This window comes from Macrotis lagotis, chromosome 1 (genome assembly GCF_037893015.1).
Source record: "Macrotis lagotis isolate mMagLag1 chromosome 1, bilby.v1.9.chrom.fasta, whole genome shotgun sequence".
NCBI lineage: Eukaryota > Metazoa > Chordata > Mammalia > Peramelemorphia > Peramelidae > Macrotis > Macrotis lagotis.
Window position 1 is genome coordinate 800,963,422 of NC_133658.1, and position 16,307 is coordinate 800,979,728.

Sequence of the window (16,307 nt, forward strand, 5' to 3'; positions counted from 1 at the left end):
CAAGACTCGGATTGAAGTCATTTGTAAAGGGAGGAAGTTTAGTTTCCATCCAGACTCTTCAGAGACCTGTGATACCATCTCGTAAATAATTGTGGAAGTGTTTCCAATGTTTCAAGCAGTGCCGGACTCTTAGTGACTCCATTTTGGGTTTTCTTGGCAAAGATACTGGAAGGGCTTGCTATTTCCTTCAGCTTATTTTACAGATGAGGAAACTGAAGCCATGGGTCACACAGTATCTGAGACTGGATTTGAACTTGGCTCTTTCTGATTCCAAGCCTGATACTCTATTTCCTGCATCACTCAGTTGCCCTTGATAAATCATTAGTGTCCCTGAAAAGTAGTCTCAGCTTGAGGCTCTCATGATTCTCATATCAACTTCTAGGGTGACTCTTGTACATTCTTCACTTAAATTATGTGGAAATCTCCTCTCAGTTCTACTTATTGCTCCTACCTCTGGGCCCTGGGCTAAAGGAAGGTTCATCCCTCTCATACATATGAACTACTAATTACATAACTGCTTTTTAAAAATACATCTACTTTTTCTTCAATCAGGGATGTATGATCCTGGTCTCAGTTGGTTTCCTGGATATGCTTCTGTTTATTTCCATTGTGACATTGAATGTTTATTTTTGACATGTTCTTGTGAAATAGAGTCTTTTCTCCATTCAAGGGGTTGGAATGCACTTTGTGATATCTGAGGTGACCACCAGGTCTAACAGAGGTTTGTTCTTCATAGTCTGCTCGTGTCTAATGCCAACCTTTCACCAGAAGGTGCACAAAGCTTACAAAAGTTTGAACTGTTCACCTTAATGATGATGATGATGAGAAATAGTGATTTTCATCAGTAAAAATTAATTTTTTTTATAAACTTCAGAACTCCAGTTTCTGCACTGCTTGCCTATGACATAGTTATGTTTAGTAGTTATTTTAACAGATCTTATCACTGTTATTCCATCCTCAAATAGCAGATGTAGATCCATTAAAAGACCTTCCAGATTACAGATCCCTCCAAAAGTCTTGACTTGTTTTCTGAAAATTAAATTCATCAATTTTGGCAGCAATACTTTGTCAAACTTTTAGTGCTGAAAAAATTCTGGATAGGGAAAGGATGTCTAACTAACAACTTGTATGAAAAAGCCTGGAGGAATGTCAACAAACTGGATGTTTCACACTAGTACAGAGTAATCAGATATCAATGGTCATTTTAAGCTCCATTAGGAGAATCCAACAGTGTCCAGCAATACAAAAGTCACAGCTCCATTTTCTTCTGTTCTGAACAGAGCTTTTCTGGAGTACTATGTTCAATTTTAAGCACCCCATTTCAGAAAGATTTAACCCATTTCCGATGTTTTCTTCCTCTAGACCCAAGATGAACAGATGAGAGTCTAGGACCCTTTCTGTGATTTAGGGACAGCTTTTACATCTGCCCACTAAATACCTTAGGGATTAATGGTTGTGTGTGAGGAAATTTTTGTAAGTTGTTGCTGAGCAATACACCAAAGCTAGACTTTGACCATGAATTGTGTAGGAAGCATTCACAGCAGGAGCATCTATAATGCATTGTCCCTGAGGAAAGGGATGAAAATTTCTTCTCCCTGCCTTACCATCCCCTTTCTCCCCCACCCCCACCATTCAGAGTATCAGGCCTGAAGACACTTTCTGTTTGAGTGTAGAAGTTGGGGAAGCAAGGACAAGATAGGTAGTGAAGATTCTCTCAGCTCAGGTATAAAAGCCTGCTTTCCTAAAACCCTCAAATGCAGTTTTTTATTAAAATTTCAATGATCTATATGTTGTCTGAATTAATGAATGAGAAGACCCTAAGAGAATTTTCTCAAGGGATGGGAAACAGAATTACCTAATTATCATATTTAAAAATTTTAGTATTTCATTTTCTAGAACAGGTATCTATTTTGCCCAAGTATGCCCAAGAGAGAAAGCTCTTTTGAACAAAATAGAAAAATGAATTTAATGTGGTAAAATGGGCAGAGCACAGGATCTGGAATCCAGGAAAAACTTCAGTTTAAACCCTGGGAAAGTCACTCAATCCAGTTTGCCTCAGTTTCCTCATTGGTCAAATGAGCTGGAGAAGGAAATGGCCATTTTGGTATCTTTGCCAAGAAAATCCCAGATGAATCTATGAAAAGGGAAAAACAACCGAAAATGACCAAACAATATAGGATGATATTTTGGGGACATACAAGAGTCAAACAAGGGTTTTTTTCTTTTTTTAAAATTTTGTGTGTGTGTGTGTGTGTGTGTGTGTGTGTGTGTGTGTGTGTGTGTGTGTGTTTAATGGCAAAGAGAAGATTTGGGCATACCAACAACAGGGAAAGAGGAAGGACGCTACATTTTTTTTTTAGCCAACAGGGTCTACTGAGCATTTTTATAGGGGGTGGGAGAGTCGAACAATGATCAAAACAATGTAAATTGATCCTTGTTAAATTTTATCGCATTCAAATTGGTCAAGCATTCTATTAAATGCTTTTTGGAGCTTTACTTTGTCATTCAATAATTGAACTTAGCTTCCTGGGATCTGAAAATGTAATAAAGATGCCATATAAGTCTGCAGTGATAAACATGTTAAACAAGTGTAGGAGAGAGATCCCTGAGGCATTCCACTATAAACTTCCAAGCTAATGCCAACTCATTAATGACACCTCTTTTTGACCTTGGAGGGAGCTCATTGGGCCTTAGTAAATGACAATCTCTCACTCCTTATAGACTTGTGGATCTGCAAAGTATCTGATATCTTGAGCCTCTGAGCTGACTTTCTTCCAAATGAGCAATTTTAGTATAGGGAGATTACTGGTTACCAAATTTTTTCCTTTTCTGTTATATGTAGGTGGTGCTTCCAAAATACACTTTGGAACACAAATTCCTCAGCCAGTAAAAATCTTTTCCCCTCTCAGATTTCATATAGCATTTGGTTCATGTCTATTCATTTCTCTAATGCACTCATCCTCTATTATTCTGTATTAATCCCATCCAGACTCTGTAAGAATCTGTAAGAGCAGGGCACATGTCTTATGTCAACTTTATTCCAGGGTACTTTATTTGTTCCAGGAAACTTTATTTGTTCCAGGATACTTTAATAAAATTGACTTCCATAGCTCTGCAACAGAAGTGAATGATGGGTATGAGAGTTTTGAGTCAATTATACAAATTACATCCCTGCTTGGGGCCTCAGTTTCCGTATATATAAAATGAAATGTTGGATAGGATGGTCTCTAAAACTTCATCTGACCCTAATTAACCATCTCTTTCAGGTATGTTTTCCTTGTCAACGGCAATGTGAAATTTTTGTGTTGCACTTCATGGAACCAATAGGGATGGAACTCCTCTGGAATTCCTTTTGTTCTGGGGAGTCTCTCTATCTCTAGAGCTGGAGGCTTGGGTAAAACCAACCCCCAGACCTGGTTGATTAATAAACAAATCTTGACTGCCACCTTTAGGCCTCTGTGAGAATTTTCCTTTGGAAGTACCCCAAGAGTCAGAGCAAGCTGATGGAAGAGCCTTAGAGATCATTAATTCACAAGATCACAGAATCCCAGAAGCGGAAGGGATCCCCAGAGGCCATTTTGTCCAACCCATGTCTGAATAAAAAAACACTTCTTTATAACTTATCTAACAAATGATTATTCTTTGCTTAAAGACCTCCAAGGAGAGTGACCTTTCTACTTTAGAATTACCTGAACTGTTAAGGAAGTTTTCCCTTATGTTGTTCTTAAAATTTTAAGATTCTGAAAATTCCACCTATTACTTCTACTTACATCTATTGGGGTCAAGCACAGTCCTATTTCCTTTTCTATATGGTTACATTTGGGGGTAAACAAGAATATGTATCATTATTCCTTTAATTCTTCTCTCAACCCAACAAATTATTTCGTCAATTGATTTTCTTATGGCATGATCCTTCTTTAGCTTGGCTAAAGGACTGTTCAATTCTGCTACTGTTTTTCCTAAAATATGGAGCCCAGAACTGAACACAAGACTCCAGATATGATCTTACTATAGCTGCAAACAGCAACTTATCACCTCCCTTATTTTAGCCACAATTCTTTTCTTATTGTAGCTGAGGCTAGCACTAACATTTTTGGTATATAGTAGATGCATGGAGAGCACATTTTTGTGCCCATATAGCCTTGCTAATTCATATCAAGTTTGTGGTTCACTAAGATCCCAAGAACTTTTTTTTTGCAAATTTTGTTTCCTAACAATCTTTCATTCAGCTTATATATGGGAAATTTATTTTTAAAAATGAGTTGGGTATGTAAGCATTTCTGTATATTAATCCATAGTCAATTTTATCTTATTAGCTTTGACCCAACATATCAACCTATTATGATATTTTTGGATTCTTTGTTTGCTGTCTCTCCTAGCTTTGTGTTGTTGAATAATTTATTGTATGCTATCTTTTTTTTTATCCTACTCATGATAAAAACATTAAATAGCCTACTCATTTTAAAGCTGCATCAGAAAGGGGAAATCACTTAAGTATACACAGTGATTCAGTGGGAAAAGTGGTAGTAATAAAAAATAGATTAATTCACATAGTGTTTTGCCATCAAATGAGAAAAGTTCTTTGTAAAACTCTTTGCTGATTAAAATTGTCATATACGTGTCAGTTTTCATTGTGAAATTTTTTAAATCTATTGTCTTATTTTGAAAACTTTGTAAGGAAAGTAGAGTATTAACTTTTATACCTATGTTATAGATGTGAAAGTTGAGGTTCTTAAAGAAGTCATTTGCTCATGATCATAGAATAAATTAGTGGTTTATTCCAATAGTCTTCTGTTTGATTTCCTTGCCTCAAATTTCTTCCCACTTCCATCCATTTTCCATTCAATTGTCAAACTGATTTTCCTAAAGTGAAGCTCTGACCTTAACTCTATAAACTTCAGTGGCTCTAAGATAGAATATAAAATCCTGGTACCCACCTTCCTCTCTCCTGCATGTATTCTTCAATTCAATGACACTGACGTTTTACTCTTCCTCACACATGTCCTAACTGGAAATTTTCCCTGCCTATTCCCCAGGTCTACAACAATCTTCCTCCTCATTTCTGGCTCCTGGCTTCCTTTAAGTTCCAGTTAAAAACCCATCTTCTCCAAGAAGCCTTTCCCCTTATTGTTAATGTTTTTTAGTCATATTTTCAGTTTTATCATATATATATGTGTTTTTATTTTTGTACAATTTTTTAAATACATTACTAAAATATTCTTGTTTAAGAGTAAACATAATACCCCCTTCCCCCCCAAAAATATAGACCCTCATGAGCGATAAAGAGAAAATAATAAAATTAAAAAAATTGTGCTTCAGTCTGTGTTCCAACACCACCAACTCTGTCATGAGTGGATCACATTCTTTATGATAAGTCCATCACAAAAGCTATTTCCATGTTTTTCCACCATTGCCATTGCTGATCGCAACTCCCTCCATTCATACCTCCCCACTAACATACACTATATTTTCTCTCTCCTTTCACTCTGTTCCTCTTCTTAAATGTGCTGTAGGGTAACTGAGTGGTGCAGCAGGCTGATCAATGGCCCTGGGGCCAAGAGGTCCTGAGCCCACATATCACCGCTTAGACCCAGCAACCACCCAGCCATGTGGTCTTGGACAAGTCATCCACTCCCAGCCCCTTGCAAGAAGATAAAGAAAATGTGTTATATCTGATCACTCTCCCCCATGGTCCATCCTCTTCTCCATCACTCATATCCCTCCTTTCCCCTGTCCTCCTCTCCAGATGTCTGTACCCCATTGAGTATGTATATGCTGTTTCCTCTCTGAGCCACCTCTGATGAGAGCAAAGGCTCCCTCATTCCCCCTTGTCTTCCCCCTTCCCTATCATTGCAATAGCTCATTGTAATAATAAAAAAATCTTATTATATGAAATATCTTAGCCTATTCCACCTCTCCTTTCTCTTACTCCCATTACATTTCCCTTTTAGCCATTGACTCCATTTTTACAACATATTATATCTTCAAATTCAGCTCTCTCCTGTGCTTCATCTATAAAAACTCCTTCTACCTGCTCTATTAAATGAGAAGTTTCATATGTATATTATCAGTATCATTTTTCTATGCAGGAATACATGCAGTTCATCATCATTAAGTCCCTCATATTTTCCCCTTCTCCTCCACTCTTTATGCTTCACCTGAGTCCTGTATTTTAAGATCAAACTTTCTGTTCAGCTCTGGTTGTTTCAACAGGAACAACTGAAATTCCCCTGGTTCATTGAAAGTCCAACTTTTCCCCTGGAAGAGGATGTTCAGTTTTGCTGGGTAGTTGATTCTCGGTTGCATTTTGAGCTCTTTTGCCTTCCAGAATATTATATGCCAAGCCCTACAAACCCTTAATGTAGTTGCTGCTAAGTCCTGTGTGAACCTGACTGCAGCTCCATGATATTTGAATCATATCCTTCTGGCTGCTTGTAATATTTTCTCTTTGACTTGGGAGTTCTGGAACTTGGCTATAATATTCCTGGGGGTTGTTTTTTGTTGGATCTCTTTCCAGGGGAGATCAATGGATTCTCTCAATTTCTATTTTGCCCTCTGCTTCTAGGATATCTGGACAATTTTCCTGTAGGAATTCTTTAAAAATGAGGTCAAGGCTCTTTTCCTGCTCATGACTTTCAGTTATCCCAATAATTTTTAAATTATCTTTCCTGAATTTGTTTTCCAGATCAGTTGATTTTTCAATGAGATGGTTCACATTTTCTTCTTCACATATTCTTTTGGTGTTGAAGTATTTTGTCTTGACTTCTTGTAAAGTAAACAGCTTCCTTTAGCTCCATTCTAGATCTGAAGGATTTGTTTTCCTCAGAGAGCTTTCTTATCTCTTTTTCCATCTGGCAAACTCTGCTTTTTAAAGCATTCTTCTCCTCAATAATTTTTGAACTGTTTTATCCATTTGACTTATGCTGGTTTCTAACATGTTATTTTCTTAAGAATTTTTTTGGATCTCCTTGACTAAGCTGCTGACTTCTTTTTCATGTTTTTCCTGCATCTTTCTCATTACTTTTCCCAACTTTTCTTCTATCTCCCTTACTTGATTTTCACAATATTTTTTGAGCTCTGTCATAGCCTGAGACTAATTTACATTTTTTTTCTTTCAGTCTTTAGATGCAGAAGCTTGTACTTCCTCATCTTCAGATCAAGGATTTTGATCCTTCTTGAGATCACAGAATGTATTTCTCAATGGTGTTCCTCTTTTTTCTCTTTTTATTCATTTCCCCAGACTGTGCCTGTTTTGGGGGTGCTTCCTGAGCTTTTGAGTATTATTGGGACACCCTCCCTCCCACAAGGATCTCAGTGTGTGAAGCTCTGTCTTCCCTCCTGGTCTGTGAATGACCACAAGTGTACCACTCTGCCATAGGGCTGAGGTGGGGGGGGCTGCTGTTCTATGGGGGGACTAGACTGTGATCAAGATTCAAATGTGGTCAGAGCCCCAGAATCCTGTTCTGAATACAGAAGACAGACATCAGAAGTCTCTCCACTCCCCTATCTTTGGTAGACTGAGCACTCAAGGCTCAGTTGCCTGTGGGCTCCTGCTTACTGGCTCCACTTGCTTCTGTTTCCTGGATCTGGGCTGCCTTGGTCACCACTGCTCTCTGAGTTCCCTGAGGACTGGGCTTCACAGGCTTGCTCTAGCAGACATTCCCCTGCTGATCTTCCAAGTTGTGGTTGGTGCTCACTGGGGTGTAGGTCAGGAAACTGCCCCTGCTTCAGTGAGCCCTGGCTCCCAGGGAGACTGAAGTTCCTTCACTTTGGTGGGTGCCCCTCTAACCACGTGGAGTGGAGCCTTTACACTATTTTCCTGGTTACCTTGTTCTGGAGAATTGCCTCACTGGATCCCTCTGTGGGTTCTGTCTCTCAAAAATTTAGTTAGATTCACAATTTTATGATTTTTGAAATATTATATATAGAGAGCACCTAAGAGAGGCTCTTCTCCTGTTGCCATCCTTAGTTTTATCTTTATGAGCCTCATTTGGAGTTTTCTTGGCAAAGATACTCGAATGGTTTGCCATTTCCCTCTCCATCTCATTTGACAGATGAGAAAACTGAGGCAAACAGGGTTAAGTGACATGCCCAGAGTCACACAACTACTAAATGTATGAGGCTGCATTTGAATTCAGGAAGATGAGTCTTCTGGCTCCAAGACCAGCACTCTATCCACTGTGTCACTTCTCTGCCCCTTAATCTTAATGCTTTCTCTTTATTGATTATTCTCAGTTTATCCTCTGGATATCTTGGTTGCACATAGTGTTTGCTTGTTGTCTCCTTAGTCAGGCAGGTAGTGCTGTGAATAGATGCTGGGTTTGGAGTCAGGAAGAGAGACTTGAAATAAAATATGACCTCATACGAGCTGTAAGTCATCTACCTACCTTAGCTTCCTCTTCTGTAAAATGGGGATAATAATAGGACTTAACACTTGGAATTGTTGCAAGGATAATATGAGATAATATTTATTATATAGAATAATGTCCAGTATATATATAAGGTCATTAATGAATTCTGGTTGACTTGCTTTGAATAGGAATTGGGTCATTTCTCACTGAATCCAGCTCTTTCTACTACCAAAAAACCTACCTTTTAAAGCAATGCCTTGTGACCAGCATCCTGAGAGTTAGTCATGACTGGATAAATCCAAATTATGTACTACCTCTTTAAGAAGCCTATGTTCCCTCTAACTAAAAGTACCATCTTCCTTTTCATATTTTTGTACATTATTTTGACATTCCCCATTCTATCTAGTACCAAACTTATTTGTGGGAAACTAGGGAACACAGTGGTTGATTTGTAGCTAGGAAAATCTGAGTTCCAACCCAGCCTTAGACACTTATGAGTGACTGTGGCAAGTCATTTATTCTCTCCTAGCCTTAGTTTCCCCATTTGTAAAGGGTCAGTGATAATAGCAGTTACTTTCCAAGGTTGTTTACAATAATGGAATGAGGTAATATTTTGAAAGTGCTTTGCAAACTTCAAAGTGCCCACAATTGCTAGTGATTATTTGTATCAGTGTTACATCTCCACAATTAAACTGTAAATTTCTTGAAATCAAGAGAAACATCAGTTGTGAGAGAAAAGAGCAATGGCTTGGAAATCAAAGGAGCTGAAGTTCCATACTGTCTGCTATTTATGGTGTGACCTTGAGGTATCAATTCCTGGTTTTGTAGTAAAACTGAGAAGAAAATATGATATGACTGAGACACTGACTGGATAATACTCTTTCCCACTCTTGAACTTAGTTTCCTCATCTTTAAAATAAAGGGATCTCTAAGGTCCCTTCTAGCTAGCTGTGACCCTAGATAAGTCATGATGTTTGTCCCAGTTTCCTCAGCTGTAAATTGGGGCTAATAATGGCACCTACCTCTGAGGGTTGTTGTGGGGATCATATGACATAATAATTGAAATAATAATGGCACTGTTATCAAGAGCCCAGCACAAAGTATACACTATACAATTTTATTTATTATTATTTTCATGAAATACTTCAATTCATAGGAAATATTTGTTAAGTGAATGAATGGAAAGATCTGAGATCAATTCCAGATGTCATCTGTCCAAGTTCCTCATTTTACAAATGAAGAAATTGAGACTCAAGTAGGTCAGGGGCTTACCTAAATTCACTAAATTAGGAAGCATTAGAGACAGGATTTGAACTCAACTCTTTTCCTTTTAGAGTGCCTACTCTTTTCACTATACAAGACTGCCTTTTGATCTCAAGCCTTAGCGGGCATGAGGAAAGTGTAGAACTGCAAGAAGATGACTGTGGAAAGAGCACAATTGATTAAAAAAAGCAGTGTAAGCTTATTGATTTTTTAAAAATATTATTTTTAATATTCATTTTTAGCAATTCTAAGTTCCAGATTTTCTCCTTCCACCATAAACTCATTGACTTAAGGTAGCCTACTAATATTCAGACTAGATTCTAAAATAACCTAAAGAAAGTCTGAAGTAGATGAGACCTTCAAAGGAATATGGTTGATTGAGACAAAGGATTAGAGGAAGAGGGAAATTATCATTTGTTCGGTTTTTCAGTCATGTCTGAAGTGTTTATAACTCTATTTGAGGTTTTTTGGCAGAGATAATAAAGTAGTTTGCCATTTCCTTCTTCAGATCATTTTACAGATGAGAAAACTGAGGCAAATAGGGTGAAGTGATGTGTCTAGGGTTAAACCACTAGTGTCTGAAGCCAAATTTGAATCCAAGAAGATGAGTCTTCCTGATATTCCATTAACTGTGCCACCTAGATGCCCCTAAGAACAGATAGAACTAGTCTAATCCCTCTCTTTTCTTTTTTAATTTAAATGTATTTATTTATTTTCATCCATATGCACATGTATATTTTTAAGTTACAAAATTTCCTTCCACACTCCCTTTCCTCCTCCCTCCCCTCAGCAGTGAACAGTCAGTATGTTGTACTATATATTTTAATAAACCTCTTTACAGATTAGTAATTTTTGGTATGAGGAGTTAGGATAAAGGGAAAGAGATACATAAGAGATAATTTTTATAAAGTGTTCAACAGATTCTGAAGGGTTGTTTTTATTTGTGTGTGTTTTGTTTTGTTTTGTTTTTTCCTCTGGATGGGGATAACATAGTCCATAGCCAGTCTAATACAGTTGTCCTAACTCTCTAGACTGTTGAGAGGAGCTGCTTCCATCAAGACTGTTCATCTCACAATGTTGTTGTTGATGTGTACAATGTTCTCTTGGTTCTGCTCCCTTCACTCAGCATCAGATCCTGTAAGTCATTCCATGCTTCTCTAGAATCCGAACATTTATGGTTTTTTATAGAACAATAGTTTCCCATGTTATTCATGTATCATAACTTGTTTAGCCATTCCCCAAATGATGGACATCCCCTCAATTTCCACTTTTTTGCAACTATGAAAAGAGCTACTATGAATATTTTGGAACAAGTAGGACTTTTTAATACTCTCTTCTGGTTCTATAGACTTAAAATTGGAATTGCCAGGTGAAAGGGCATGAATAGTTTTATTGCTCTTTGGGTATAATTCCATATTGCTCTCCAGAAGGATTGGATCCATTCACAACTCAACCAGCAATGCATTACTGTCCCAGTCTTCCCACAACCTCTCCATCATCAATCATTTTTCCTTTCTCATCTTGATCAATCTGCTAGGTATTAGATGATACCTCATTGTTGTTTTAATTTGCATTTCTCTAATCAGTAATGATTCAGAGCATTTTCATATGATTATATATAGCTTTAATTTCTTCATTTGAAAATTGTTTATATCCTTTGACCATTTACCAATTGGGGAATGACTTGTGACCTTATAAATTTGATGTAATTCCCTATATATTTTAGAAGTAAGACCTCCTACTTGTGAAGATTGTTTCTCAGATTCCTACTTTCCTTCAATTTTTGGCAGCATTGATTTTATTAGTACAAAACCTTTTTAATTTAATATAGTCAAAAACATTCATTTTGCAGTTTATAATGTGCTCTAATTCTTGTTTGGTCATAAATTTATCCCCTTTCCATAGATCTGATAAGAGTTTTTTTTTTTTGGTCTATTAATTTATCTATAGTATTGCTCTTTATGTCTAAATCCTGTTCCAATTTGACTTTATTTTGGTATAGGCTGTGAGCTGTAGATCTATGCCTCATTTTTGCCATAGGATGTTCCAGTTTTCCCAACAATTTTTTTGTCAAATGGTGAGTTCTTATCCCAGAAGCTGATGACTTTCAGTTGGTCAAATAGTAGATTGCTGTAGACATTTATTATGACTTCTTTTGAACCTACCCTAATCCACTGATCCATTACTCCATTTCTTAACCAGTACCAGGAAGTTTTGATGACTGCTGCTTTATAGTATAGTTTGAGATCTGATAGAGTTAGGTCACCTTCCTTTACATTTTTTTTTTCATCAGTTCCCTTGCTATTGTTGATCTTTTGTTGCTCCAAATGAATTTTCTTACTATTTTTTTTCTAGCTTGTTAAAGTAGTTATTTGGTAGTTTGATTAGTATGGCACTGGATAAGTAATTTAATTTAGGTAGAATTGTCATTTTTATTATATTAACTCGACCTAACCATGAGCAATTGACATTTTCCCAATTATTTAGATCTGACTTTATTTTGGTGATAAGTGCTTTATGATTGTATTTGTACAATTTCTGGGTTTGTCTTGGGAGGCAGGCAGACTCCCAAGTATTTAATATCTATAGTTATTTTAAATGGAATTTCTCTTTTTATCTCTGGCTCTTGGGATTTGCTGTTCATATAGAGAAATGCTGATGATTTATGTGGGTTTATTTTATATCTTGATACTTTGCTGAATTTTTTTAATTGTTTCAGTGAGTTTTTAAAATGATTTTCTCAGGTTCTCTAAGTATACCATCATTCTTTTTCTTTTCTTTTTGCTACTGCTAGCATTTCTAATACTATATTGAATAGTAATGATGATAATAGGCATCCTCGTTTCACCCCTGATTTTATTGGAAATGCTCTGAGTTTATTCCCATTACATATAATATTTGTTGATACTTTTAGATAGATACTATTTATTCTTTTAAGGAAAATTCCATTTATTCCTAAACTTTTAGTGTTTTTAATAGGAATGGATGTTGTAGTTTATCAAAGGATTTTTCAGCATCTATTGAGATAATCATATAATTTCTGTCGATTTTGCTATTGATATGTTTAATTATGTTGAGTGTTTTCCTAATGGTGAATTATTCCCTATGTACCTGGTATAAATTCTACCTGATCATGGTGTGTTATCCTGGTAATAACTTGCTGTGGTTTCATTGCTAAAATTTTATTTAAGATATTTGCATTAATATTCATTAGGGAGATTGGTCTATAATTTTCTTTTTCTGTTTTGGTCCTTTCTGGTTTAGGTATCAGCCCCATGTTGGTGTCATAAAAAGAGTTGGCAGAACTCCTTCCTCTCCTATTTTTTTAAATAGTTTATGTAGAATAGGAGCTAATTGCTCCTTAAATGTTTGGTTGAATTCATTTTTAAATCCATCTGGACCTGGAGACTTTTTTTTAGGAAGTTTATTGATGGTTTCTTCAATTTCATTTTCTGAAATGGGGTTATTTAAAGTAATTTATTTCCTCTTCTGTTAATCTGGTCAGTTTATATTTTTGTAAATATTCATCCATTTCACTCAGGTTATCCAATTTATTAGCATACAGTTCAGTCTAGTAGTTCTGAATTATCTCTTTAATTTCTTCCTCATTGGTGCTTAGTTACACCTTTACATTTTTGATACTGGTAATTTGGTTATCTTTCTTTTTTTAAGTCAGATTAACCAAAGGTTTGTCTATTTGATTGACTTCTTCATAAAACTGATTCTTAGTTTTATTTATGAGATCAATGGTTTCCTTGCTTTCATTTTTTTTTTTTTTGCAAGGCAATGGGGTTAAGTGGCTTGCCCAAGACCACATAGCTAGGTAATTATTAAGTGTCTGAGACCGGATTTGAACTCAGGTACTCCTGACTCTAGGGTCAATTCTCTATCCACTGTGCTGCCTAGCCACTCCCTTGCTTTCAATTTTAATCCCTCTCTTTTCATAAGAGTCCTTCAGATACTTGAACACAGATATAATGATCACCATTTGTTTTCTCCTTTCCAGGCTAGACACGCCTAGTACCTTTAACCAGTCATTATGTGATAGGAATGCTAGACCCTTCATCATTCCTAGTGTCCCTCCATGGGATATTCTCCAGCTTATCAGAGACCTTCTAAAATAAAGATGTACAGAATTTAATACCAGATGAAGTCTGACCAGCTGGGGCTGAGGATGGTGAGACAATCACCTTCTATTTTTGGAAAATAGACTTCTCTTAAGGAGACTCAAAATCACAGTGGTTTTGTTGGCTGCTATGGTGCATTACTGACTCATTGATTTTACTGTCCCTTGAAACCTTCAGACCTTTTTTAGACAAACCATTGACTAATCATTAACCTCCCCCAACCCCCATCTTGTACTCAGGAAATTTATTTCTTAAACCAAAGCATAAGATTGTATTTTGAATTTCTCCTAATTAGATTCATCTCAATAATTTAGGGTGTTAGGATCTTTTGGGATCTTAACTCTGCCTCCATTTTGTCATCCTAACTTTGTATCTTTTACAGATCTGATGGTTCATCTACATTATTGGGAAGATCTCTCTTGTGGCTGCACTCCTAATTATTCAACAGCATTTTCTCTAATATGCCCTCAACACTTTTTCTCTAGAATGCAAGTTCCATGAGGACAGGGATTATCTTTCTTTCTGCTTCTATTTGTATTCCTATCACTTAGTATGGTATCTAGAATAAAGACTTGGTAAAATTTGGAATTTGAAATCTTATAAAAAGGAATGTTGAAACCCATCTTAAGTGTAATTGGAAACTATAAAATTCTTTTCATAAATTAAAAAAATCTAAATGCTTGACTTTACTTGATAAAGATATTGAAAATTAAACAATACAGAGTTAAAAACCAGAAAAGGGCAACAAAGAATTCTCATTTTTAAAAAAAGAAACAGTTTTCTCTGTTGAATATTGAGTGGGATTTCTATTCCTGGGAATATTCTAGATTTGATCATTAAAGAGGCAATTATCTGGAGGACTCCAGCCAAGTTGACATAAGGCCATTAATGACTACTTGTTGACTTCTGCTTTTTAAATGGTTCTGAATCTACTTATATAGACATTACACTAAATATACCCCCCCACACACACACTTTGGTCTATATTTTGCACTTGGGACCCATGGGAGTAGGGATAAATGACCTCTTAGATTCAAGTCACTCTGTGTACACACATCACTATACACCTATAGTATACATCTTTCCCTCTTCTTTTCAAAACTAATGAGATACTTTATTGAATGTTTTCTTTTGTAGATGTTGGCTAGCCATCTCTTTAAAGACTGGTGCTATAATTTCCTCAGGAACTGAGTTAAAATTTATTGACCTATATTTTGCAGGCTCTTGTTACTGATTCCTTAAAAAAAATAGGGTCATCATTTGACCTTCTCTAGCTCTTTGGTATTTCTCCTCTTCTTCATAATCTTTCAAATATCACTAAAAATGGTTCAGCAATCCCATCTGCCATTTTTTATAGCACTTGAGGAAATAGCCTATTTAGTCCCAGGTAACTTAAAATCTTTACATTAGAACTAAATATAGTAACCCTTCTGCCTCCCTATCTTGATTTCAAGTTGAGTTCCTGTCAGGGATAGGGCTGGACAATTTCTCCCAGAGTCAAAATACTCTGTAGATTCAAACTATTCATGAGTCCCTGTTGATGATCTTACATCATGAACCCAAAGTAAAGACATTTTCTAGGCTGTTAAAGTAAGAACAGTAGCTAGAAAAATCATTTCCGTGATTGGGCATACTCCCTCATATATACACTTTTAGTAAAGCCATAGCTGGCCTTTCAGGATCCTATTGTTTTTTTCTCTTCTTAAAAAATCCTCATATGATTCCCTCTTTGGTGGAAAGACAGAGCAACAGCATTTATTAAATGCTCACTTACATATCAGAGAATTCATTAAACATTGGGTCCACAAATATAAGAACTCTATGAAAAAGGCAGTTCTTGCCATCAAGGTGCTTACATTCTAATGGGAAAACAAAGAAAAGGGAGCTGAAATCAGGATCAGGGTTAAGATACCTAGTTAGTTAGATAAAATGGCCCCTCCTTAACATAAGAGACCTGAGAGGAATTCACCAATGAGAAAAGGGAGCCAGAACAGTGGAAAAATCATGAGAAGGTCTTTAGGGGCTAATAGATGTTTCAGGGTGAGAAGGTCCTATGCAATGAGGGAAATTCCAGGATGAGATGGCAAATGAGATATGGTGGCACGTAATGAAGAATGAAGCTGCAGAAAGGAATAAGACCCAAGAAGAACAGGGCCATCCATTCCTTTGCCAGACCTATTTTTGACTTTTCAGTCTGTGCCACCATATCTCATTTGTTTTCTCTTTTCTCATTGGCTTTCTCTTAAGCCCTTAAACAGCTCCCTGGCTATACTTCTTGGATCTGCCTCCATATAGGTTTCTCTATTGCTCTACTGAATGTGGTATCTCTGAATTATCCAAGTAGAAAATAGTTCTGTTGTAATCCTTTGTCCATGGTGGTGTCAGGCAGGAGAGAGAAACTCCATATTATTGCCTTGTGGTAGTAGTATAGGAGTCACACCTACAAAGTTCCTTCCTCCCTCAAACTGTTTCAAAATTGGCAAGTATGCAGCTTAAGAACCATCAGAGTTATGATTGAACCCAATCAAAGGCAAATTATCCTTCATATTCCAATCACATTGTCTAA